This window comes from Pseudomyrmex gracilis, unplaced genomic scaffold (genome assembly GCF_002006095.1).
Source record: "Pseudomyrmex gracilis isolate BER0280 unplaced genomic scaffold, ASM200609v1 scaffold_296, whole genome shotgun sequence".
Lineage (NCBI taxonomy): Eukaryota > Metazoa > Arthropoda > Insecta > Hymenoptera > Formicidae > Pseudomyrmex > Pseudomyrmex gracilis.
The window spans coordinates 77204-100158 of record NW_018020880.1 but is presented as its reverse complement, the minus strand read 5'-3'; the positions used below and the strand labels follow the sequence as shown (position 1 = coordinate 100158).

Here is a 22955-nt window from a genome sequence, read left to right as displayed (position 1 = left end):
TGTTGTTTCAAGACGAGACATGTTCATCGATTCGTATTTGTCTGAAGGACAATGTAATCATTAATGTCGTAACGAGAGATTATTGTTACATAAACTTGCCATCTGCTAGCAACAATAAAAAGTTTTCATATACGTTGGCACTTGACTACATCGATGACACTACTCTGATAATTTGCCGTCATACATCATTGTCGGTTATCGTATAACTCTGTCGTATCGCTAAACAACTGAGGTCGTCTTTCAAGACCGAGAGACAAGAGAATAAAGTAAGTGTTTCAATAATCGGAAAGTACGGCCGTAGATATTTTTCAAAGAAATAATTACAACCGCAAATATTTTATATTATGTGAAATTAGGAATAATATTTAACTCTTTGTTCGTAAACTGGGTCTTCCAGACCCACTCAAAAATTGCGCATCGACCGTTTCTAGAAAAAGTAAGTTTTTTTTAAACGTTTATATCTTCAAAACTACTGGAGATTTTTTCAATCTGTTTTTTTTTTCTGTCAATACAGAATTGTTCAAACTTTTGATTCGAAAATAATTGAACAAAAATAATTGATTTTTCGTGAAGATATTCGATCTTAAAGTTGTCTCACAGACCCAGTCTACAGTTCTCGTAGGTTTTTTTTATGTCTACCTTTAGAAGGTCGCGGTGGCCAGCAACAAACCCAGAAACTTTGCGCAACATGTAGGTTCTATAGGTGCATAAATTTTGCGTTAAAAAAATTCAAAATTTCAAAAGAAATAAATGTCGGCTTTCTAAAATTGAAAATTGTCACCTTTTGACTCTTCGCAATCAGACATGTCTCCCAGACTCAAATTGCGCATCGGCGTTTCTAGAAAAAATTAGTTTGTTTTAAACGCTCATGTTTTCGAAACTACTAGAGATTTTTTCAATTTGTTTTTTTCTCAACGCAGAAGTGTTCAAATTTTCGATTAAAGAAATATAGATTTTTCGCGGAGATATTCGATCTTAAAAGTCGTGTATAAGATCTCACAGATCCGGTCTGACTCGTTGTCATTTTTGAGGTCTGACCACGAAAGGTTAAAATTTACATCTCAACAATTATTATTATTATTATTACCTAAATTATTATTATTATTATCTAACAACTATTTTCCTTTGAATTTTTTATTTCTCTGATAAGTGTCCGGTCGGTGAGGTCCGATCATTGGGACATTTATCTTGCCGCAGGTATTCTTTCGTATAAAATTCTTTTTTCTTTCCACGAAAAGAGATACATCGTAACTCGCGCCTTTCGGAGAACATAACGACACGTTTACGAGAGAAATACTAGAATACACGCGTTGAACAAGATCATTTTTTTTTTTTTCTGTCATCTCTCGAACAATTTCGAGCGGAGTTGATAGCTCATTAGAGATTTATGTAATTGAACTTACAAACAACACGCGGCGGTGTGTTTTACGAGACGACAAAGTGAAAACAAATGATACACACTGAGAAATTCCGAATGTTCAACATTTCTCCGATCGCGTTCCCGAATTTTCCCGCAACGTTGTTAAGTTTCGCCAACTTTCTCGCATTGCGTCCCGCGTTCTTTCGCATACCTAGCCGGTATTTAATAGAAACTGGATCAAGCGCTCTTTTTCGCCTTCGTTATTATTGTCCGCGAGGAACGTTCACATTATTGTTGCAATTCCCACGAAGGAAAGAAGAATTGTTTCCACGAATGGTCCCGACAATCGTCGATTTATCGTGCAAATACGTTTTTCTATTTGGAAAGAACCGTGGCGATATATGTAACAGAAGAAAAAAAACATTGAAAATCTAACACATTTGACAAGAAACAAATTTCATTTTTGGATTTTTCAAAATATCATCTCTGAAAAATATTCTTTCTCACGACAATTGTAATTTTTGGAAAAGCGATGCCGCTGGAAATACCGTAAAAACGCGCGTGCGAATTTAATTAGTTGGCAAACAGTTTCATTCGGTGAGAAAATGGCGCATGAGATGTTATTTTGCGGTTTCTAAATGCACCGCCACAACCGCGTCAGAGAATTGTCATGTTTTCCTTGCGGGGAACAACGCCGAATGTGGGCTAATGGTTGAAAGAAACTGCTCAAAGTGGAACTTGAGATTAGATCCGTCGTTAAAAGACGCAACGTGTACATATATATATATATATATATATATATACATATGCGGCGAGAGACTGGTTTTACGATTTTACGACAAATTTTTCGGAACGTCCCGTAGAAACCGGATTCCGCCTATTTTGTTTTGCCGTTATTGCAAAAAATTATTTTTTTTAATGTACAAAACAACGTGCGAAGGTTGGGGAGAGATTATCTTTGTCGGTAGACAAAAAAAAACACTTTCAGTCAGCGAGAAGTTTGTTTACGGATAAAAAAACATCGTTTTGTTCGATCGCTTTATTAGTTTAGAGCGAGTTTACAGTTTAGATTAGACTTCTTTAAAGTTTCAAAGAAGTTAGCACTTATTTCTCACCTTTCTCAACGTCATTTAACTATGTTTTCCGTTTTTTTCTTCTTAGACATGCAAATTAAACAGGACGTATCTCTAATGTTACGCGAGAGGAAACGATATTCATCGCGCGCTATACAGGATGTGCCACGAACCTTTCACTTTAAACAAGTTAATTTCCTCGCGAGCGGTCTCGCGAAATCAAGATGCAACGTTGCATTGTGTATTATACGCTCCGCGGTATCGATTCCTGTCCCGCGCGATCGAACGTGCATCACTTGCGAAATCGCGGCCTCACGAAAGGAGAAAATCATCGGCTTCGCATTTTCATTATACGCGATTTACGCTCGCTACCAACTTCGCGATTTTCTCCGGAAATTGCGTTTTCCACTAAGCGACAAAAATTGAACACGAATCGACAAAGAAATTGAATGCGAATATCGACAAAAATCCATCGGTTTAAATCACATTTAATTGCGTAATAATCCTCGACGTGATAACGGTTAAAGTGCTCCAGTTTCTCTCGACAATCAAGTTAGATCGATCAACTTTTGTTCTTTTGTAATTCGACGCGCAAGTACGCGCAAGAATTTTAACCGAAAGCTTCCAGACGTGCGCGCGTCGCATCTAATTAAATTTACGATAGTCGATTTCGACTTCGGCTTGCGAAATCCTTGTCGCAACGATGTTACGTGCACACACACACACACATGTAATTATGTAAATGCGCACACATTTAATTAAAAAATCCGTCCAATAACTTAATACTCAACTGCGCAACATAAAAGTTCCGCGGTGTTCTGTTCGCGATTATGCAATTTATTACTAAACGACACGACATTTTTTTCTCAACATTCTTCTGGCTATTCATAAATATCATCCATTGACGCGATTATACTCGTTATAGTCGTTTAAAAGCATTCTGTTTGTTGCGTAATTATCGTTGCCTGATAAAATAAAATTTCTCTATTATATTGATCCCTCGGTCAAACGTGTTCTTTCAGCTTTTCTCCGATAAAATGCGAGAGAAATGTGCAAAGAAATTTCAATTTCTTGTATTCTTGTTCTCAGAAAAACGAACGCAAAACTGCCGACAAAAGAAAAAGTGGAACGCAAAAAATTAAATTAAATACACCGATACGTATGTAAGTCGTCCGAGGTTCGCTAAAGCAACGATGTAATTATCGCGCGCTATTCCGCACGTTAATTCCGAGATTTCCAAAAAAAAGAAAAAAAAACTATATTCCACGTAGACGGAAAGTTACAATGCTTCGGCGGTCCAATTAAAAGATATAATGCGCGTCGATGGTCCAATAAGAAAGCCGTGTATATCGTGATCTCTCTCGGTCATTCCGAAGTCGTACCGTTAGGAGCGTCGTTAAAAAAGAAATCGGCCAGTGCTCATCTCGAAAATTTACAAGATCCTCGATACGACGAAAAGTTTGCCAAACATAATCACAACAGATTTCACGGTGTATATTGTGTTCTTCTATTTGTTATTTTTGTTACTCTATTTATTTTGTTTCCCCGTATCGATTATTACACGCATCGCATTACTCGCAACGCTTTAAGCGAGACGGTCGCAATTCCGTAATGCGATTTGTAACGCCCGGGCTTGAATATAATCGGCTTTTCTTGCTACTTTCGGACGCATTGACACAGTATTAATGCCGATATGTAGGACGCGCGATTCCAGAGTATGTCATGACAAATATTGTGTAAACACATGCACCATATTTTTTATATAAATTGTCTAAGACGGAAAAAAAAGATTTGCTAACATAGCAAGAAATTAGTTACTATATGACCAGCAAAAAACATTTACTAAGTTTATTAAAATATTTGTTTGGCCAAAACAAAACATTTTGTTGATGAAACACAAAATTTCGTAGACTCGAATTTTTCTTGCCGATCATATAATAGCAAAACTTTTTTTTTCCGTGTACTTGAGTACGAGACGTGAATGATGTGTTTGATTGTATTAAATATATTTGCAGCGTATAAATTGTACGCATTATCAGATTACATTTTTCAAATGAATAAATTTCGATTTTTAATTTTAAACAATTAATGAATTAAAGTCGCTTTGTTACTATAGTGGTCAAGTTTTGTTCCTACATCATGAACATTTAATTCGACACTCATGTTATGACCATTACTACATTGTTTATTTATATTGAAAAAGACCTAAGGTCAAAAACGTTTTATACCTTGTTTTCAATCAATTAATTCAACCAATATACACATCAGCATCCGTGTTTGCTTCAAACAACCATTATATTTGAAGAGACCAACGTCTTTATATATTTTTTTTTTAATCTTGAAGCTGCCTACACACATTATTATTTAATTAATGAATTATTAATTAAAATTTAAAAAAAGTATTTTAAAGAAATAAAATTGTAATAGAACCACAATTGTTGAATGAGCAAAAGAGCAAGATAAAAATGTAAAACCTTACGACACAAACGAGAGAGAACCAGTGGCCCCTAAAAATAAAATGATTTTACAGTCCATCGAGTAGCCATTGATTTCTTTATCGTCACCGTACTCGAAATTATAATAAATAAAAGTGTGTAAAAACGTAAATCGACAGAGAGATAAAAAAAAAAAAAAAAAAAAAAAAACCAGACAAATAAAGACTCTGCCGTAAAACCTGATCTCTTAGAATGTTGAGAGAGCAAAACAGAAAAAGAGATAAGAGATAAAATCGCGTAAAATGAAAGATGCGAGTGATGAGGACCATTCAAGGTGAGGATCATTTGTCCGCATCCGTGACATTCACGAGCGTGACTTTCTTTCCCATTATTTCCGCTTCATATCTAGCCTTTCAGATTTCCCACGTCATGCATCTCGCAGCTTAAAAGCGTGATGACAACGTACAAGATATGTAGGTAGATAAGATGATAAAAATTACCGAAATAACGTATTGTTATCAAACAGATTTTTGATCTGCAAACAATTTCAAACGCAAATCAACAATTGTCTGTCCGTTTTTATTCTGTTGCCGAGTTCACGGCGCGTGCAATTTATAATAAAAAGAATACTCGACGTTTAAAAAAGAAATTTTTGTTTTGATTTTTATGTAATTCGTGGATTGGAGTTTCTTTTTTATATTTTGAAACATTCCAAGAGTTTGTCTAGGTAATAATTTTTAAAGCAAAAGATATAGAAACACAACGATCGTGTAACAGCGCTACAAAACATCAAATATATCGTCAAAATATCCCAACACATTAGAAACAACACACGACTGTGCGCTATTAACAGGTTTCTTATCGCTATCAGAAAACAATATAGTTGCACTTTTTTCATAGTCAAGATAACACATGACTAACCGCCCGGAATACAATTCTATCAGCGAGTGGCGTTGAAAAAAAAGTTGAGACACTTTATTATAGTTAGTAATGTAATCAAGATAACGATCTGTGTTCTCTCGAGCGATATGGATTTGCGACGAATCCCGTTTAAAAAGAATATCTAATGGAAAAATCGCTGTTCGATGAATGCGTTTTTTATCGACTGATATAATTTTGCCTCTTAAGATCAACGATGATTCGATTTATATTGACTCAACAAAGAGAATCAAATTTATCCCGCGGAACTAGTTGCCGTCGGGCAAATTTCACTTGTTTCGTCGCTCAAAGAGCGGCGTTCGATGAACAACGAAAGAAGGAAGAAAATGCGAAAATCTCGAACAAAAAAAATCGATCATCCTTCTCATCATATTTCTTTCTTTGAAACGACGTTGCGAGCTCAAGAAAGCGTATCAATGATATCGAAGAGATTTCTTCCCGTTCGCGCGAGCGGTCAGTATCGAGCTGATCCGCTAATAGCCGACATCCGAAGAAGTTTCTCTGTTCGTATAGTCGGCCGGACAGGTCGCAGCTTTCGATTCTCGCAATTGATAGATATATCGGCGCAATATTTATTTCCCGCAAACATTTTCTCCGAATTTGATCCGAAAAAGCTTCCCGCGTACTTATTCCGTAAATCCGAACAACATCCATCATCTTCCTCTTCGCATTAAGATAAATAATGACAAGAAATAATTATAACAAAGTATTTACATGTATATGTCAAATTAGAAACTAATAATTTAAAGTTGTTATAATTAATGTTTAATTTTTATATCAAATAATTATTTTTTTCAGCACGTATTCGGTTATTGATCCGCTTATTGGATCATTTATCTTGTGTCGCTATACTTTTTGAACATTACATCAGTTCTTTGTAATATTAATAAATTGTAGGTAGGTATAAACATCTTCCTTTTTTTCTTCCTCACTATGATGTATCTTCCCCGAGTTATTGCGAGTTATTCTCGCGCACGTGAGAAAGAAGATAGCGTTCTCTCAAGGAAGAGGATGTGTCGCTTCTCATAAGATTGCAATCGGTCGACGCTATTAAAATCGCAAATAAAAAGCTGTAATTTTCGTTTTACGCGTCACATCTCGAGAAGCAAACCTCTAATAAGGAGAATTCTACGAGTTGTCTGCAATTTTGGTGTGACTTTTCGAATTGCGACACAAGAAATATCTTTTGTTTTTACATATATGCGCAAGTCGGAAAATTTTATGCAAATTTTATTGACCAATACGATCCGTTACATGATGATGTAACAATTTTGTAACAGAAGATAAAAGAAATAAACTATAGTACCTGTTTATGCATTACATAATGTGTATGTGTGTTACGTTGTTTCGTAATTAATGTGTAAAACAAGAAACTCATTGCACCGATGTTGCAATTTCAGATGACACAGTAATAAAATTACCTGTACACACTTGAACGTATTTATGTAGTTCAGTTTTATTAACGCGCTTCTCTCTCTCTCTACTTCGAAGATAAAAAAAACCGAAGTGTAAACACAACTGCGCGATCGCGTACATCGCAGTTGAAACGTTTGAAACGTCGATTTAATGACTTCCGAAATAAATGTGTACAGATAAAAACTCGTAGATTAAGAACTAATTCTTCAATGGGAATTCAACACATCAGGTTTTCAAAACAAAAAAAAAAAACCCCAAATTGTGTGCTAATAAACGCGCAAAAAAAGTGAGCGGTGTTCAAAAAAACCTCTTTGACCGGATTACACCAAAGAGAAGAATATGTCGTCGCTTTCGGAGGAATCATTTTCGTAACTGTAAAAAACTATAACCGACAAAAAAACAATCACGCGCGCGTGACCACCACGGCTACTTGTAATAACACACGCGCAAATTCGCACACAACGACAGTTGCACATTGTAATCGTAATCTATTCAGAGAGCAACGTTCATTTGTTGCGCGTTACGTAACGCGCGTGTGTGCCATGCGAGCGCGTGTTTCTCGTGCCTACAGGTCTTTTTTCTTATTCTGCTGTTTCAAGTGTGTGCAATTTTGCATTCAGCGACACATGCAGACACATGCCCCGACGTTTTCTACTCGTTGCTATTTAGCGCATAATTTGCACACTGTTTACGCTGGCGGTCTATTACGAACGAAGCGGACGACTACAATTGATGTATTCGCGCATATGTGAGAAGCGTTTTAGAAGTTTTAACGTTTTAACACGCAAACACATTTATGTATCGTGCGAGTTTTCGTAACTATTAAGAAAATTCAATAACATTTTTATTGAGATAAAAGAGGAAACAGGATACAAACAAAAATGTAAGCGTCAGAAAGAAATTTTATTCAAACACTTTGGCTTTGTCGAAATATATTTGTAACATTTATATATTGTAATATTTATATTTATATATATTTACATATATTGTAATATTTATATTTATATATATTTACATATAATGTAATATTTATATTTATATATATTTGTAATATTTGAAATATACAAGTACCATGCACGTGTTATCTTGTATAAATATTTGGGGCAAAGCCAAAGTATTCGAATAGAATTTTTTTTCTGGCGTTTACATAAATAATTATCGAATTTGTTTCCCGCAAAACCGAAATGCGCGGATTGCATTCCGCGATATAATTTTTGCATTGAATATAGGTAATGCGTAGCAAGAATGTGCATGTGTTGGAAAAAGAGAGAGAGAGAGAGAAAGGAGTGTTGAGATCACACAGACCTGAGTCGCGCTAAAAATTGACTTCAATTTTCTCTCTCAACTCATATTTCATATAAAGAGATATTACGTCACGGAAAACAAACGTAAGACATAAAGACACTCTCTTGTCGTAAAATAAATTATAAAATATCCAAACAAAATACACATGTAACATATTAAAATTGTATTATTTAAAAAAAAATATATATATATATATATATATATATATATGTATAATATAATGAGAATTGTTTTTCCGAATCGTCAAGCTGCGATGATTTGTACCGATTTCTCCCCTCCCTCTTTCCCCTATCTCATCAACCCTGCATATGCCTAAGTGAACACACATGTGATACGGGATCAGGCTCGGAGAGGCAATGGCCGCAGTGGCCTTGGTCACGACCTCCTCAGAACCTGAGGAATGAGGGAAAGAAATAGGGAGAAGAGGAGAAACACGAAAAGAGGAGAGAAGGGGCACCGAGAGAACTCTAGTGTGTAGGTTTCACACGAATATCCTTGACCAGATAACGTATATAATAGTCGAAGAAGAATGAGAAAGATATTAAACGAAAAAAAATATTACAACAAAGGAAGACTCCGATAATGAGTGCGATAATATTTTATCGATCAAAAAAGACACTAACTTGAAAAGTATTTTAAAAAATAAGAAAAAATTAATTTTAAGAAACAGTAAGAAACTCAACTACAAGAAACGTAGTTTAAAGGAAGTGAAGAAAATGTTTTACGAGCACAAATAGTATTTAATTTCGAGCCGAGTTTTTAAGACGCAGCAAAGGAGGAAGAAATATCTCTGGATAGGATTTATTAGCGAACCGAACCAGAAGAAGAAGCGGCGGGGAAAAAAGAAAAAGAGCTCGGCTCGCGAGGATAATCTCGAGCTACGGCATCGAAGGAGTTGTGGGACAACAAAAAACTCGAGATACCACTAGAGCGTCTCTGTGCCCCTCGCAACCCCCTCGTTTCTTGTTCCACTTTATCCTTGCTTGCTGCTCTCTAATCTGCTTTTGCTTCTATTGCTCGTCACTATATACGAAGTGGCAGTGTTCCGCCACATGCCACGTGAAGGTTAATCTTACTACTATTCGAGGTACGTTTTACCGTCGGAGTAATATAGTCGCGCAGAGGATGTGGAGCAAAACCGAGAGTCGGTAATGCGAGAATAAATTCAAAAAAAAAAAAAAAAATTTGCTAAAAACAAAACATTCTGACTAATTCCGTTGAAAATCCTACAAAATAAATACTCCTCCTATTATACGTTATTATCGCGCGCGAGTAATTTAACGACAATTTCTCTCCAAAAAAAAAAAAAGTTTCCGTGTGAAGAAAGCCGAAGCGTATATTCGTGAAAAAAAGTTGCACGGCAAATGAAGCGTGTAAATTTATAAATTAACTTTCAACGTAAATTACGAGCGACGCGCGGTCTGCATATATGAGCGCGTGCATTTCTCCATTTGCCACAATTACGTAAGAAAAAAAAAATCATTGGCGCGGCGCGAAATCAATTCCTCAACATCAATCTTCGCGAAGAATTTCAGATTCGCGGTATTGGATACATGTGCCGCATAAAAAGAATTTTAGAATAATCAACAGAAATAAGAAATATGTACAATATTTATTTATATACGTATTATATGTGTATATGTAATATATATATTTATATATGCCTGTAATTTTTATATATGTCTGTAATTTTATACGATTCAATTTCGTGTTACATGTTTCTACCTGGACTATCGATTACCGTGTGCTGTGAAGCACGAATGAGAGTGGCGGGCAATGATTGGAGAAAGCGAGACATGCGATGGGATCGAATTTTACTTCCGATAAGAAAAGTCATTCACGCGCGGTAATTGCCAAATTGTTGCCGCACGCGCGTACAACAATTCAATACGCGTGTGTACGTATACCTGCGTCTGTAAAAGGCAAATGTCCCCCAACGACCCGACAAGCACCTCTGGCCCCCCGGACATTGATTAAAGAACCAATTAACTAAATATTTATAATGTGTGTTAGAAACTAATAATTCCAAATATTATCTTAAGATATAATAATTTTTAATACTTAAATTGGAAATTGCTATGATTAATAATTATGATTAATAATTATGTATCCAATAATTATTTCTTTAATAAATGAGGCCATTGATACATGTCCAGACATTTACTTTAGTGTGACTCTCACAGAGTGAGAGTCAAATACGGCGACTAAGAAAAGTCGTCGAAAGATTTAAAACCAAAAAAACAAAAACGTCTTTTTGCTGTCGTTATTGTCGTCCGTGTAACGAGGCGATTAAAAAAAAAAAACTGTGCAATGAATACAATAAACGTCAGAGACAATGCTCACGAAGAACTCGTTACAATGCGAGAGTAGAAAGTAACAATATACAATTTCGCCGACACTCGCGAATTTAATGAGATAAAAAATGAAATCGCGATCTTCATTATCTTGATTCGTAATTATTATTACGCGAGTTATTATATTGTATATACGCGACACAGTCCGCTTCGCCAGTGCGGATAATATATTCGCGTATATAATGCAATTCGAGCACACGCAGAGCGCAACGATGCATTCCTTGAATGCAGCCGCCGGCAACGTATTACGTAAAACGAGATCAAGATGCACATACGTAACACAGAGATCCTTATACGCCTTCGGAAATGCGTCCGAACGAATTTCGATCGTTCGGACAGAAGCCGCGGGACGATGCAAAATAATTCATCTCTTTGCAGCCGATGATGAAGAATTTACGCGAGATTTCGGAGGAAACATTTAATTACACGCACCAAATTGATTTGATTTGAATAATTAATAACAATAAAATAGATTTACTTGATTTCACAAACTCGAGAATTAAATTAAAAATATTTGCAATTACAAAAACTTTAATGAACATTTAACAAAAAATAAAATGATTGTTTTCATTCTTTATAAAACATTTGTAGTACGATGGGAGGTTTTTTTAGACTTCAGGCATTGTGTTCCACGCTCGTTCCACTTGCGCTCCGATTAACGCGTCGTTGATGCGGAGGCACAGACGCGTATAAAAAAAAAAAAATTACAAACGGAAAAACAGAAAAGAGCTGGTTCACCTTGCGCATCGCAATCATGTCTTTCGTAAGCATCACGATACGCATATGTGTGTATGCATTTTATATTTACGCGACTTGTTAATTCCGACTGTGAATAAAATTGCGACAATCGTGCGCGCGCGCACGCACACACACCTGTATTATAATATCGCAATTAATACAATGAGATTACAATGACGGTTAATAATGCATGAGATATTGAAGCGTACATTCCCGCGTTTGTCGCGTTTACATAACTTTTAAATATATATATATATTGATCTCACAAATGATTGGTCTCGAGTGCTAACGTTAGAAAAAACCTTGAAAAATATTTTTAAATCACGCGTAACAAACTAAACGTTTTGTCATTAATGCTGTGTTGGATCATCTTGTTGGATTGTGCATGATATTATTTCTAAGAGATTTCTCAACCAGACAACGCAACAAGGAAATATGTGTGGATGATACCAAGTCATGAAGAAGATCTTCGTTTTCATCTTGAGACAAGTAAGAGAGATGTGAGACAAGTAATAAAAAAAAAAAAAACAACACGATTCCGCGTTTACGAGTCGCGACAAGGCGGCCTCTCTGACTTGCATCATATAGCGAGATTGCACCAACTCGACGCCAACCTTGCAATGTCGCCGACGTATTTTTCTTGTTTTCCTTTTTTTTTCACAATCGAGCGAGCAAAGGGGGCCCGAGAAAGAGAGCAAGAGAGAGAGAAAGAGAGAGAGAGAAGATCACGCGCCGAGTGTCATCGAGTGTCATCATCACCTGTGTGCACTTCTATAAATGTGCGAGTTGCATCTGCGCGTAATTTCCCGTCTCGCTGAGGGTCGCGCTACCGCGTAAATTCATCCGTGCGATATTTGCGCGGCACGTCGAAGATCACGCCCGAGGTTTAACTTACATTCCGCACACGGCGAATACAACGCGAACGACACGTGAGATTCGAGCTACGTGTGCGTCGTATAAAATCAATGCTGGTTATATATACGAGCGCGCGGCTCGTTAAGATTGTCGGGACGTCGCGCGGCGCGCTAATTGAATAATTCGACACGACGAATATGTCGTCTCTCGTCTGTGACCCACTTTGTCGAAAAACTTCATCGCGATAAATCTTTCGAAAGAAATTTAATTGTTCCGCCCCCTCCCCCTTAAGAAGAGATAAGTGTTTTTCGAATTTTGTAAATATAACAAGTATGCAAAAAAAAAAAACATTTCAAGTTTTTAAATTAGAACATTAATGTTTCGGTTTTTTCTTAAAATATTAAGTACGTTCTGTTGCTGAACATATATTAAATGTGTTCTCGTGTTAACACTGTATAAATCGAGGTAACTTGACGCCTCTCTCGTGTTTCTTCAGAGAAATTTAATTCCACCGACTTTGAGATTATAACGTTTGAGTTTTGTAGTTTTAAATTAGATATTAAGTACGCGTATTTCGTATTTTATGAAATACAATTAAATACGTATTCTTCGTGTTAACACCATATAAATCGAATTCTCGATACACAGCGTGTTGTGTACGAGTCGAGATGTCGCAAGAGAAAGCTTCGCGATCATGAACTTCTTGAGGGTACAATCCAATCGTGACTTGGAACCATATGTGCTAGTTTCATCATTCACACAATAGGTGCCTCGCAGCATTGAATACATATATCATAATCTTGGAGGTCATTCGCGAAGAAGCGTGCATGACATCCATCGATAAAAATGTCCGGAACACGTTGCAGGTTAAATATAACGTTAACGCAGTCGCGCACGGAAACTAAACAATGAGGAAAAACAAAAAAAAAACCAAACGTATAATTCTCGTTTATCGCGTTTGTCACTCGCATGTAAAAATGTAATAGAATTTGAAAAATTGTGGAATTGCGCTACAAACCGTTAAATAAAATTGAAATTTGAATCTCGAATTTCAGTTCTAGATAAAAGAAAAATAGAATAAAGTTTGTAAAAATTTTAAAATTATAAAATATATGTAAATAAAAATGTCGAAACATTAATTGGTTTTTTAATTTTGTTTACCGACTTGTTCTAAGACACTTTTATTCTTGTGCGCGAATTGGAAACCAGCCACTCTGACAGCAATACGCAGAGCTGGAGAGACGAGAACACTCGCTAAGATGGCAAGGTCGTTGCCATTCCAAGCATCGAACTACTTTCGATACCTTCTCGCGGCTTTAGATTTTCTCGAGATATAATTTAATGTCAAATCGATTATCCAAATATGTGTCAACGTGCTTGCTCCGTGTTTGCGGTTGCGCGACAGCCGCATCGAGTATAAATTTACATACACAAAAACGGAGCCGCGCTCGCATTATCGCTTGTTTCTTTTTTTTGTATACTCTTTCTGACGTCTATCGTCGACGTGTACATATTCCTTTATTCCGAGACGATATTTATATCTAAACTAGTTTGAAAAAGAGACGTCTAGAGCCGATTGTAGTCTTACGATCGTAACACACGAGGAAAACGCAAATATTTATTAGAATGAGAAAAGCAATATTTGTGTGTGTGCGCGTGCGTGCACACAGTGAGTGCGAAAGTAAAATTGTCCATATACTTGTCAGATAGCTCCGTCAACTCGTGCCAACAACAGCGCGATATAAATCGTCGACTAAAAAGATTCTCCGTCACATCTCGATCGCACGTATATATCGTACGCGCAATCGCACACTAAGTATTTGTATAAGTTGCTGATATCGCGCGCGAGAGCACAAAAACTTACTACTTATCTCTTCTCAGACTACAATCAACCGGAAAAAAACCTACTCTTAATCCTCACATTTTTCGACGAGCGCGCGCCGCGTATGTACGTACATACACATATATCACACGAGGTGTATTAACAATCTCTTCGTGTGTTATGACCTCTTTGTAATTGGAAGCCGTACGTAGTAGCTTTATTGCAATTCGATTGATCGAGATACAATCTCGTCGGCATCATCGAGATAAGATTTAAAATCATTTTTCATTCCAAACACACCTACGTGTTAGATATGTTTTGGATCTTTTTCTCAATCACTTTCAGCATACGATAAGGTAATATGTCCGGAAATTTATTTGAAAAAAAAAAAAAAAAAAAAAAAAAACACACAAGTATTATTATCAGATATGCAAATATTTAGGCGTAATTCTCAGTGTGTTTTAACTAAATTGTTTTCAAGATATTCTTCAATATTAGTTTTTAACTTGAATAATTTAGTTTATAACTTTACGTGTGCAAAACACGTAGTTGTAATTATTTTCTTAATCAATATTCGGCCGGTAGCACGTGTCCGTGATCGATTGGGAAACAGTTACCTCGACCAAAAAAAGCATCGATGACGATGATTTTGTCAAAACATTAAATGGTCAAGTAGCGCGCAACTTAATTCTTCTTATAAAAGTCATCGGGAGGCAAACACATCATTCACGCGCAAAGACGTAATTTCCAGAATATTTGCGACGTGTCATCATTAACGGACACGGTGTGTATCATCGATTGGGAAATATGTGACACTATAATTTATACGCGATTTAATTTACACACGATTTTTTATTTTCCCCAACGAGAAGAGAAACGTGTGCGTCAAGGAGAAAATTGTCGAAGAGATAAATTCGCTGGAAATCTAAAGGAAGAATCTTATGCGTTTGCGCGCATCGCCGCGAGCAATTTGATGGCACGTATGTGTGGAAACCGTGTTCTCGTTTTCCGCGCCCATAGGAGAGGCAGGAAGACAAAAACAAAAAAAAATAGACGAAGTCTTTGTTTTCTGAGATCGTGGATTGGCAATCGGAAGTTGTGCAAATTTCAAGACACACATAACGTAAATTCGTTCCACCATATACGTGCACATACGCGCGAATACGTAATGTGCGTGTATATATTTACTATTACTCGCGCTCGGTATGCGCACGAGCGTACGAATTCGCATAAACACCCAAAGCAAAAGCGAAAATGAAAAATACGGCGATAATGAGGGGATTTACATGCCGTGCGAGCGCGGTGTTGTGCGGCCTCTCATCCTCTACGTGACTTTGTAATCGTAAGAAAAAAAAAAAGAAAGAAGAATGCGCGCACTGTGTGTAACAGAAGTGTATCAAATACGGTTACGTATCCGCAACTCTCGCGCGTGTGTGTGCGGCCCGAGACCGCGAATCGCGATCAAGGAAGCGAGAAAGCTGATTAACGTGACGTTAATTAAAGACCTTACGGTCGATTCGGTTCTGTGACTGTGTGCCGAACCGGAAACGCGATGCTGCACGATGCTCCAGAGATTCCATCTGCTTACGGTTAATCCTGCGTCGTCTGCGTGAATCTCACGCTTCCCTGTATAAGACTCTTACGTGTGAAACGTGAAATTCAGTGTGACAAAAGTTTTCCGGATTCTGCGACTTAAAAAAAAAAAATTATATCAGCGACTACTTTACGTTCGTTCTATTTGCGCGGCGTGTAAAGTTTAAACAACGTAGGTTTACGCGCGAAGAAACGCGAGGCTGATAAGCACGACGGTATCAGAGTCAATACGCTGTTTAAATTGACGTCAACACAACGAAGTATATATCTGTAACGCGAAGAATGTTCGCAAGAATTCTTTTCTGCGTTTTTATGATCGTTTGAAAATGATTCCTATCAACGCGACTGCAAATATCTGTGTATGTGTGTGTGTGTGTGTGTACACGCATGTTAAAACGTATGCGTATACAATATAAGTACAGAATATAAGTACAGAGAAGTTTGATCGTTTCGAATCAATTCGATTGTTAAACTTTGCGCAATTTACAAACAAAATGTACGGCGCTGCAACATCAGCATTTGAGTCTTAATAACTTTGTTATTTTTAAAAAATTAAAACAGTTTGATGATTGCAAATAAAATGTTTTATTATGTGCTATACTATATATATATATATTGTATTATATTACTGTCACATCTGTTATATCGTTTATTATTTATTATCATTATTATTGTTATTTTTTATTACACCATTTTCAATGCGACTTACAATTAGACACGCACACACACACACACACATACTGAACATTCTGACACTATTATCTTGTCACTGATGAGAATAACTTTTAATAATGCGAATCTTACATGCATACGTTCGGTACATCGTATTGCGACGATACTTTGAAAGTTAATTTACACGATCTCCTTAATTTAGCAGATATGTAGATACGTAGTTTGTAAAACGGAATAATAAAATATAATACATCGAGAAAAATTCCAAAAGAGTTATTGCGTATTCTGCTATTTGTTCTATTGCGACGACAGTCGCAATTGTTAACCTCGACTGAGTTTTCTAACAGTTTACCGTGCAATAAAAAATCGAGAGAACCGCAAAGAACCCAAAAACACACAAACCCTTATAACCTTACCTTAAAATCTCGAGTGCGCGTTACTCCGTCATGTCCGATACGCTCAGCGCTAGCGACTCCAAAATTCTTCCACCAGCGAAACTCCAATATAAATGAATTTGATTCACAATTTTGTCACACCGTGTACAGTTGCTTGATAGCACAACAATTGTCGGTCAACAGTTTTTGAACGATCGCGATCGCATTTCCGGAGGGGAAAAGAAAAAGAAACGGAGAAACGTCAACCGAAAACATACGAATCGACGAACGATCTCACATTTTTCGATCTCGCATCTCCTCGTTGACGATCACGCAGCGTTTGCGATTGCGCAACGCAACGACAATACTACCGGAATTGTTACCGCGAGTCGTGTACATGCCTAACTAAAAATCCACGACAACGAGAACTACCGCGCGAGATCCGCGCGAACTGCCTCTCCACGACTGACCGACAGGTAACGGCTTTCGCGCCGGAACACTTCGGCAATTTTCGCCCGCTCGTCGTCGCGCGACCAGCTGCCGCGACTTCCCGTTGCGTCTTCGGCCGGTTCCGCCGCCGCTCGGCCGTATTCGAGTGCGTTCACGCGTGGCGACAGACCTGACGTTCCCAGACCATTGATGACAAGTCTCAGCTGCTCTCTCGGTTTGATTTCGGATTTTTTTTTTGTGTGTATGTGCGCTGCTTATATTTATAATTTTGATTAATTTCACAGAACACAGAAGAGAAATTATTCGGACTGTATTATTTTTGTTTAAGAATATGAGTTACAGAAATTCTAAAAAAATTATATTCTGTTTATGAAATACCTGTCTAATCTGCTCGACAAACAACTCTTTAATATCGCGCAAAACGCCAGCATCGATTAATAAATCACATTATCTAGCCACATTGGTATTTTATCGAAATAATCTTCTTGTTGTTGCTCGTTATCGCGGCGATATTTCAACTTTTATCAATGGATCATGTTCATTTATGCGTAATAAACTGCGGGAATAAGAGTTTTATTATATACACTTTCTTTTAAAAACTTATTTGCTAAATACATTAACAACTATCGCGTTATTGAATAATAATCATTTTATTAACCACTTGTTTTATTTATTTTTTCGCTTTTATTTTATTTACAAAAGAAATGTGTGTATTGTAGCTATAGTTAGTTGATAAGGTTTGTTTTTTTAATGTTTATTGTATATTGCAACTTTGAGGGGAGTCCAATAAGTTTATATAATCTATTTGTAAAAGAAATGCGCGCGATATTTTCACTTGTGTGTAAAGTAGTCATCCTCTCCGTTCACTTCTTTGATACGCGCATCAAATAGTATTGCAAAACGGTTGAATGTTTCCGTAATTACATAAAATATGCAGCACGCCGAAACGCGCGCGCGGAGAGATAAAATCGGCAAAGTGACCGTTACACGTTTTGCCTGATTTGTGCGCGGCTGAGTTTGGTTTGACAGAAACGGCTCTCTAACGCAAGATTTCTGCGGATTACCGTGATCGGTTTCGCCATTCGACGGTCGTTATATGGATGAGAACAAGGAAATCCGCGTAATACTGAGAATCTCTCTCTGTGTGTCTGAGAAAGCTGAAATTGCCTGTAATAGTGTAATAGCACGCCTAGCGCCCGGCAAGAAATCGCCACCGAGCGATCGAGCAACGCGGATTAAAAGTAAGACTATCATCATCATCATCATCATTATCATCATACCGTGCTTCCAATTTTTCCAGACACTGATGGAAAGAAAATACGAGATACACCCGCGCGTTATCTTATCAATAATTTCAACTCGCATTTCGCCCGCTAGTTTTTTTTCCAATTTGTTTTGATTATCACTTTGCGAAAAAGCTAAAGAGAGGTGTTTGTTTCACACAAGTGAAAATTATATTGTCAAATTATTTGTGAAGAAAAAATGTGATTGTTTGAAGCGCGCAAGCGCAAACGTCATTAAACGCACCCCACGAGGTGCAACACCTCGAACACAGGTGACGGTCTAACGGTTCGGCGCGACATGGAATTTTCTTTCCGACATTTCACATAATACACATTACAGCTCTCTGCTCACAAATTTCCCCTCATCTCAGGAAAGTTACACACTTTTGCGCGCGTGAATACATCTCGCGCAACACACAAAGTTCCGCATTTTCCGCAAAGCAGTTTATTTTTCATTATTTTTTTTTCCACCTACAAGATAAATAATCGCCGTTCTTATTTCCGTATACGGTTAAAACTCCACGCGACCGAGTTTCGCTTATCTATTATATCGTATCGCGATAAATGACAATCGCAATTTTGACTCGCGTAAAGTTTACATCTTGTATATTTATACGTCACGCACTTCTCGGTCAGAATCGGATAGAAACTCGTATACATTAAGGGATTTGTTGAAGATCGTGCGGAAAACGGGGGGGAGGGGGAGGGGGAGGTTATAACCACTGGCAACCGTTACTAACCGAAACGCCACTCCCAAACATCTGTTCTAACTTGGGGGTATTGTGAGATGCAGACGCGAAACGAAAAAAAGAACTTGCCGTTGACTCGTGCGATTCTTATCTGACTTTCGATCAAAATATATCGCAAACAACGTAGACACATCGAAAATGTAAATATTATTCGTCTTTTTTATATTCTTGATTTTTTAAAAAGGCAATGAAAAAATTTTATACGCGATTCCCCGGCGTGTTTGAAAATTGTGCGCGTAATTTAGAATTTTTTTTATGACACCAATCACGCGCGAAACTCGTTAAATATTTTTGTATCTTCACGATCATCACGTCCGGCATTCTTGTCCCGTCATTGCTGCTCGAGTCGATATCACTCTCTCGAAAACATTTTTTGACCTTTATTGGAACTTCACGTCGATATCACTGTCAGTGTCGCGTGTAAACAGTGTATGGGGAAAACTGGTTAGACCGCGTCGATGAATATAAAATAATAATTTATTATTACTGCCGCGCACGTTATAATTTAATACTCGCTTTTCAACATATCGGAGAGCGTGAGCGGGATACATACGCACGTTTTTTTTTTTTTTTCATTTTTTTTAAAACGTTCCAGTTTTCTACTCGTTTCTTCTCATCGAGAAAGATTCTCTCGCGTTTATAAAACGAGTCTTCGGTCTTGTTGTTGACTTTCTGAAAACATCGGTTTTTGTCGCAAGTCGTCGGATTTTTATTACCTAACCCGCGTGAATAAATAATTTTTCAACGCGCGTGTAGAATCGGTCGGATTAGAATTCGATCGCGGGAGCGTCGAGTGTGTGTGTGTGCGAATCAATTTCACTTCCCGCTACAGCGGAAACGCGCCTCCGTCGTGAACGGAATAACTGATTGCGGATTGGAAATCCAGAAGTCCGAAGTGCTTGCTTTATAAGACATTCTATTGATGGTTTTGCGCCTCGAGCTTATTTTTTTCTCCATGAGGTGTGGCGGCGGCCATTGCATCCTACACGCTCGGTGCACAGGCGATGCGGAACGTTTTGCTCGCGTATAGAATTCAAATCTCCCGGACGACGGACACGATCGCAATGTCAATTCGCTTCGTGTATGTGTTTGTTGTTTTTTTTTTGTTTTTATTTTTAACTCTTTTACGATCGTGTGTGATCTCAGACACCGGAAGACTGTTCGCGCGCGAAAAACTGTTCGATCGCGAAAAGTCTCAGAGAAAACGTTGCGCGTTAATACTAATGAGATAAAAAACTCCAACGTAATGAGTCTTACCATTAATAGACACAGTCGGGAGCTGTGTCGTCATTCGAGCAACATTCCACGTAATGACGCCACGTTCGATCGCCGATGTAGGATACGATATATGAGCGATATAGGAATTGGATCGAATTCGTATTATAATTCAAATCGATTAATTGATCTCGCGTAATTGGTCGATCGCTTCGCGAAGCTGACGTTTCGTCAAAATTCGGTCAAACTCCGGTTGATTCGGCTTTCCGTTTCGACACGTTTGATTGCGATTATCGATTATCGATGGGGAGATAAGTTTAAACGCTGTGTGTTGCGTATACAAAGAAAAAAATTCACAGAGCAATCAATTACGGACGCTTCTGATTGGTCCTGCGACGTTGTAATCGCGACGGAGACAAAACGCGTGCGTTTGTGCGCGTGGTAATCCGGTTTGGTAACGTTCTCTCGCGGAATTGACCAATCGCATTGGTCAATAATGCGAGTATCTCGCAAAACGCGCTGGTGTGGTGCATCGCGCGTTCTCTCGCGGTAAAAAAAAAAGTCACAGTGTCCAATGCATGCGAGAAACAGAGAGAGAGAGAGAGAGCAATGACCCGCGATGGAATCGAAGATGGAACGATTACGCTTATAGAACGATCAATTTGCCGTTTGAATGAACTTCCGCTCGTTCTCTATCGCCGCTTGACGCTTGTTAGAATCGAATATTGCCATAATTGCGCCGTATTGCGTCTGTACGTCCTGTCTAATTATCACACTTATCGCGCGGCGTTATCTCGGCATTGTGAGGAGCGTAACGAGAAAATCTGAGAAAAGCTACGTGGCAATTGCTACGATGATGACGCGGCACTTCTTGTGTACACACATCGATTTTTTGCTTTACCGGATACAAATTAACGTTTTGTCGATCTTTTGCAGTCGTATATTCTCGGCCAATCAGAAAAAAACATTCGCGCGCGCACGAAGATAACGGACGCAATAAAAGTGTCATTATAATTGCGAGATAATTTGAGATTCGCGTCGATAACGGAACGTCTTTTGAAATTCAATTTATAGAAGGCATTAAAAAAAACGGTCGTGAAAATCGAACGGAAAACGAGTGTTTTTTTTTTTTTAAGTTTTTTACTTTTATAGCGACACGGTAAGTCTCTGCTCGCACATACATATAGACGAGGAAGAAGAGGACTTTGACTCCGCCTCGGTGAACAATCGCGCATTAATTTTCGACCGTTCATTCATTATACTTTGGAAGAGGAGATAAGATATGTTATTTTTAATAGGAAGTAACTGGCGGATTGTGAGAGAAAGACAACAGAGCGTCCCTTTCGGAACTCGAGTCTTCTTCGGATCGTTTCGTGTGTCGCTGCGAGTTAATAATGCGAGCTAATTGATGAGGATTCTGCTGGCGAGCGCTCATCTCGAGAATCATCGCGAGAAACACAACCGACCCGAAAACAGAACGTAGGTAGTTGTTATCTCGCAATGAAATTGGCTCGTTTCTAATGTCATGTTTTTCTCGCGCGTTTCTCACACAATCCGTACTGTAATGTATAATAAAACGAAATAAATGTAATTACGCAATTTCTGTTGTGTTGCGTGCGCGCGCAAGTTTTGACTCACGAGAGACGAAACGTTTCAAATTGAAACCGTATGAAACTTTTAATCGCGGCCTGAGATGAACACACGTTGCGTCTTCCACTTCCGCTATTTATGACAGTCTCACATAATTAAACATTGTAATAAGTGCATATCTATAATAATGGAAAATATTTTGCGTGGAAACCCTGTAAACGTATTTTTTTTTAAGAGAAGATTGTTTTAAGAGATTGATTGGAGCGAGAAGGTGTCGATTTGTCACTTGAAGAAAGAAAACGCGTTGCGATACAAGGCGAAGATTTTTAAGGACGGTCAACAATTTGAGTGCGGCGCGCGGAAGCAACCTTCGGTGGTTCGCAGCCTTGAGATTGCGCGGAAAACACCTGACTTTATGCAATTTGCAATTATAATTCGCACCGTTTCTCTTGTCTCTCGCACCATCTCTGTAACGGTAATAAAAAAACTAATGACCGTATTCAAATACATCTTCTCAAGAAGACAACGAATCGCTACGCGCGCAGCCTGCGCGCATACACGCATACCCGGAGCAACGAACATGTAACCGAAACAATACCGTTGTTTATAGTGACTGTAATAATCCACCGTAAGTATTAATAAGAGAACCAAGCGCAACGTAACGAATTTTTCCCCTTACTTTTCCCGTCTTTCCCATAGAGATAACCAATATAAAAGAATTCGAGAGATTCT

General features: G+C 37.9%; 1 protein-coding gene across 2 annotated transcripts in view; it reads right to left on the bottom strand.

Moving 5' to 3' along the window:
* The window catches only part of LOC109859867 (extracellular matrix-binding protein ebh), a 40974-nt gene that overhangs the window by 16273 nt on the left and 1746 nt on the right, over positions 1-22955 (bottom strand). The window contains exon 1 of one of the 2 annotated variants that reach the window (XM_020438527.1): positions 16979-17429. The exons of the other annotated variant lie outside the window; for it this stretch is intronic. The gene's annotated coding sequence lies outside the window, so the exon portion shown is untranslated. Of the gene's footprint in view, positions 1-16978; positions 17430-22955 lie in introns of those variants that run through there. 2 annotated transcript variants of the gene reach the window in all.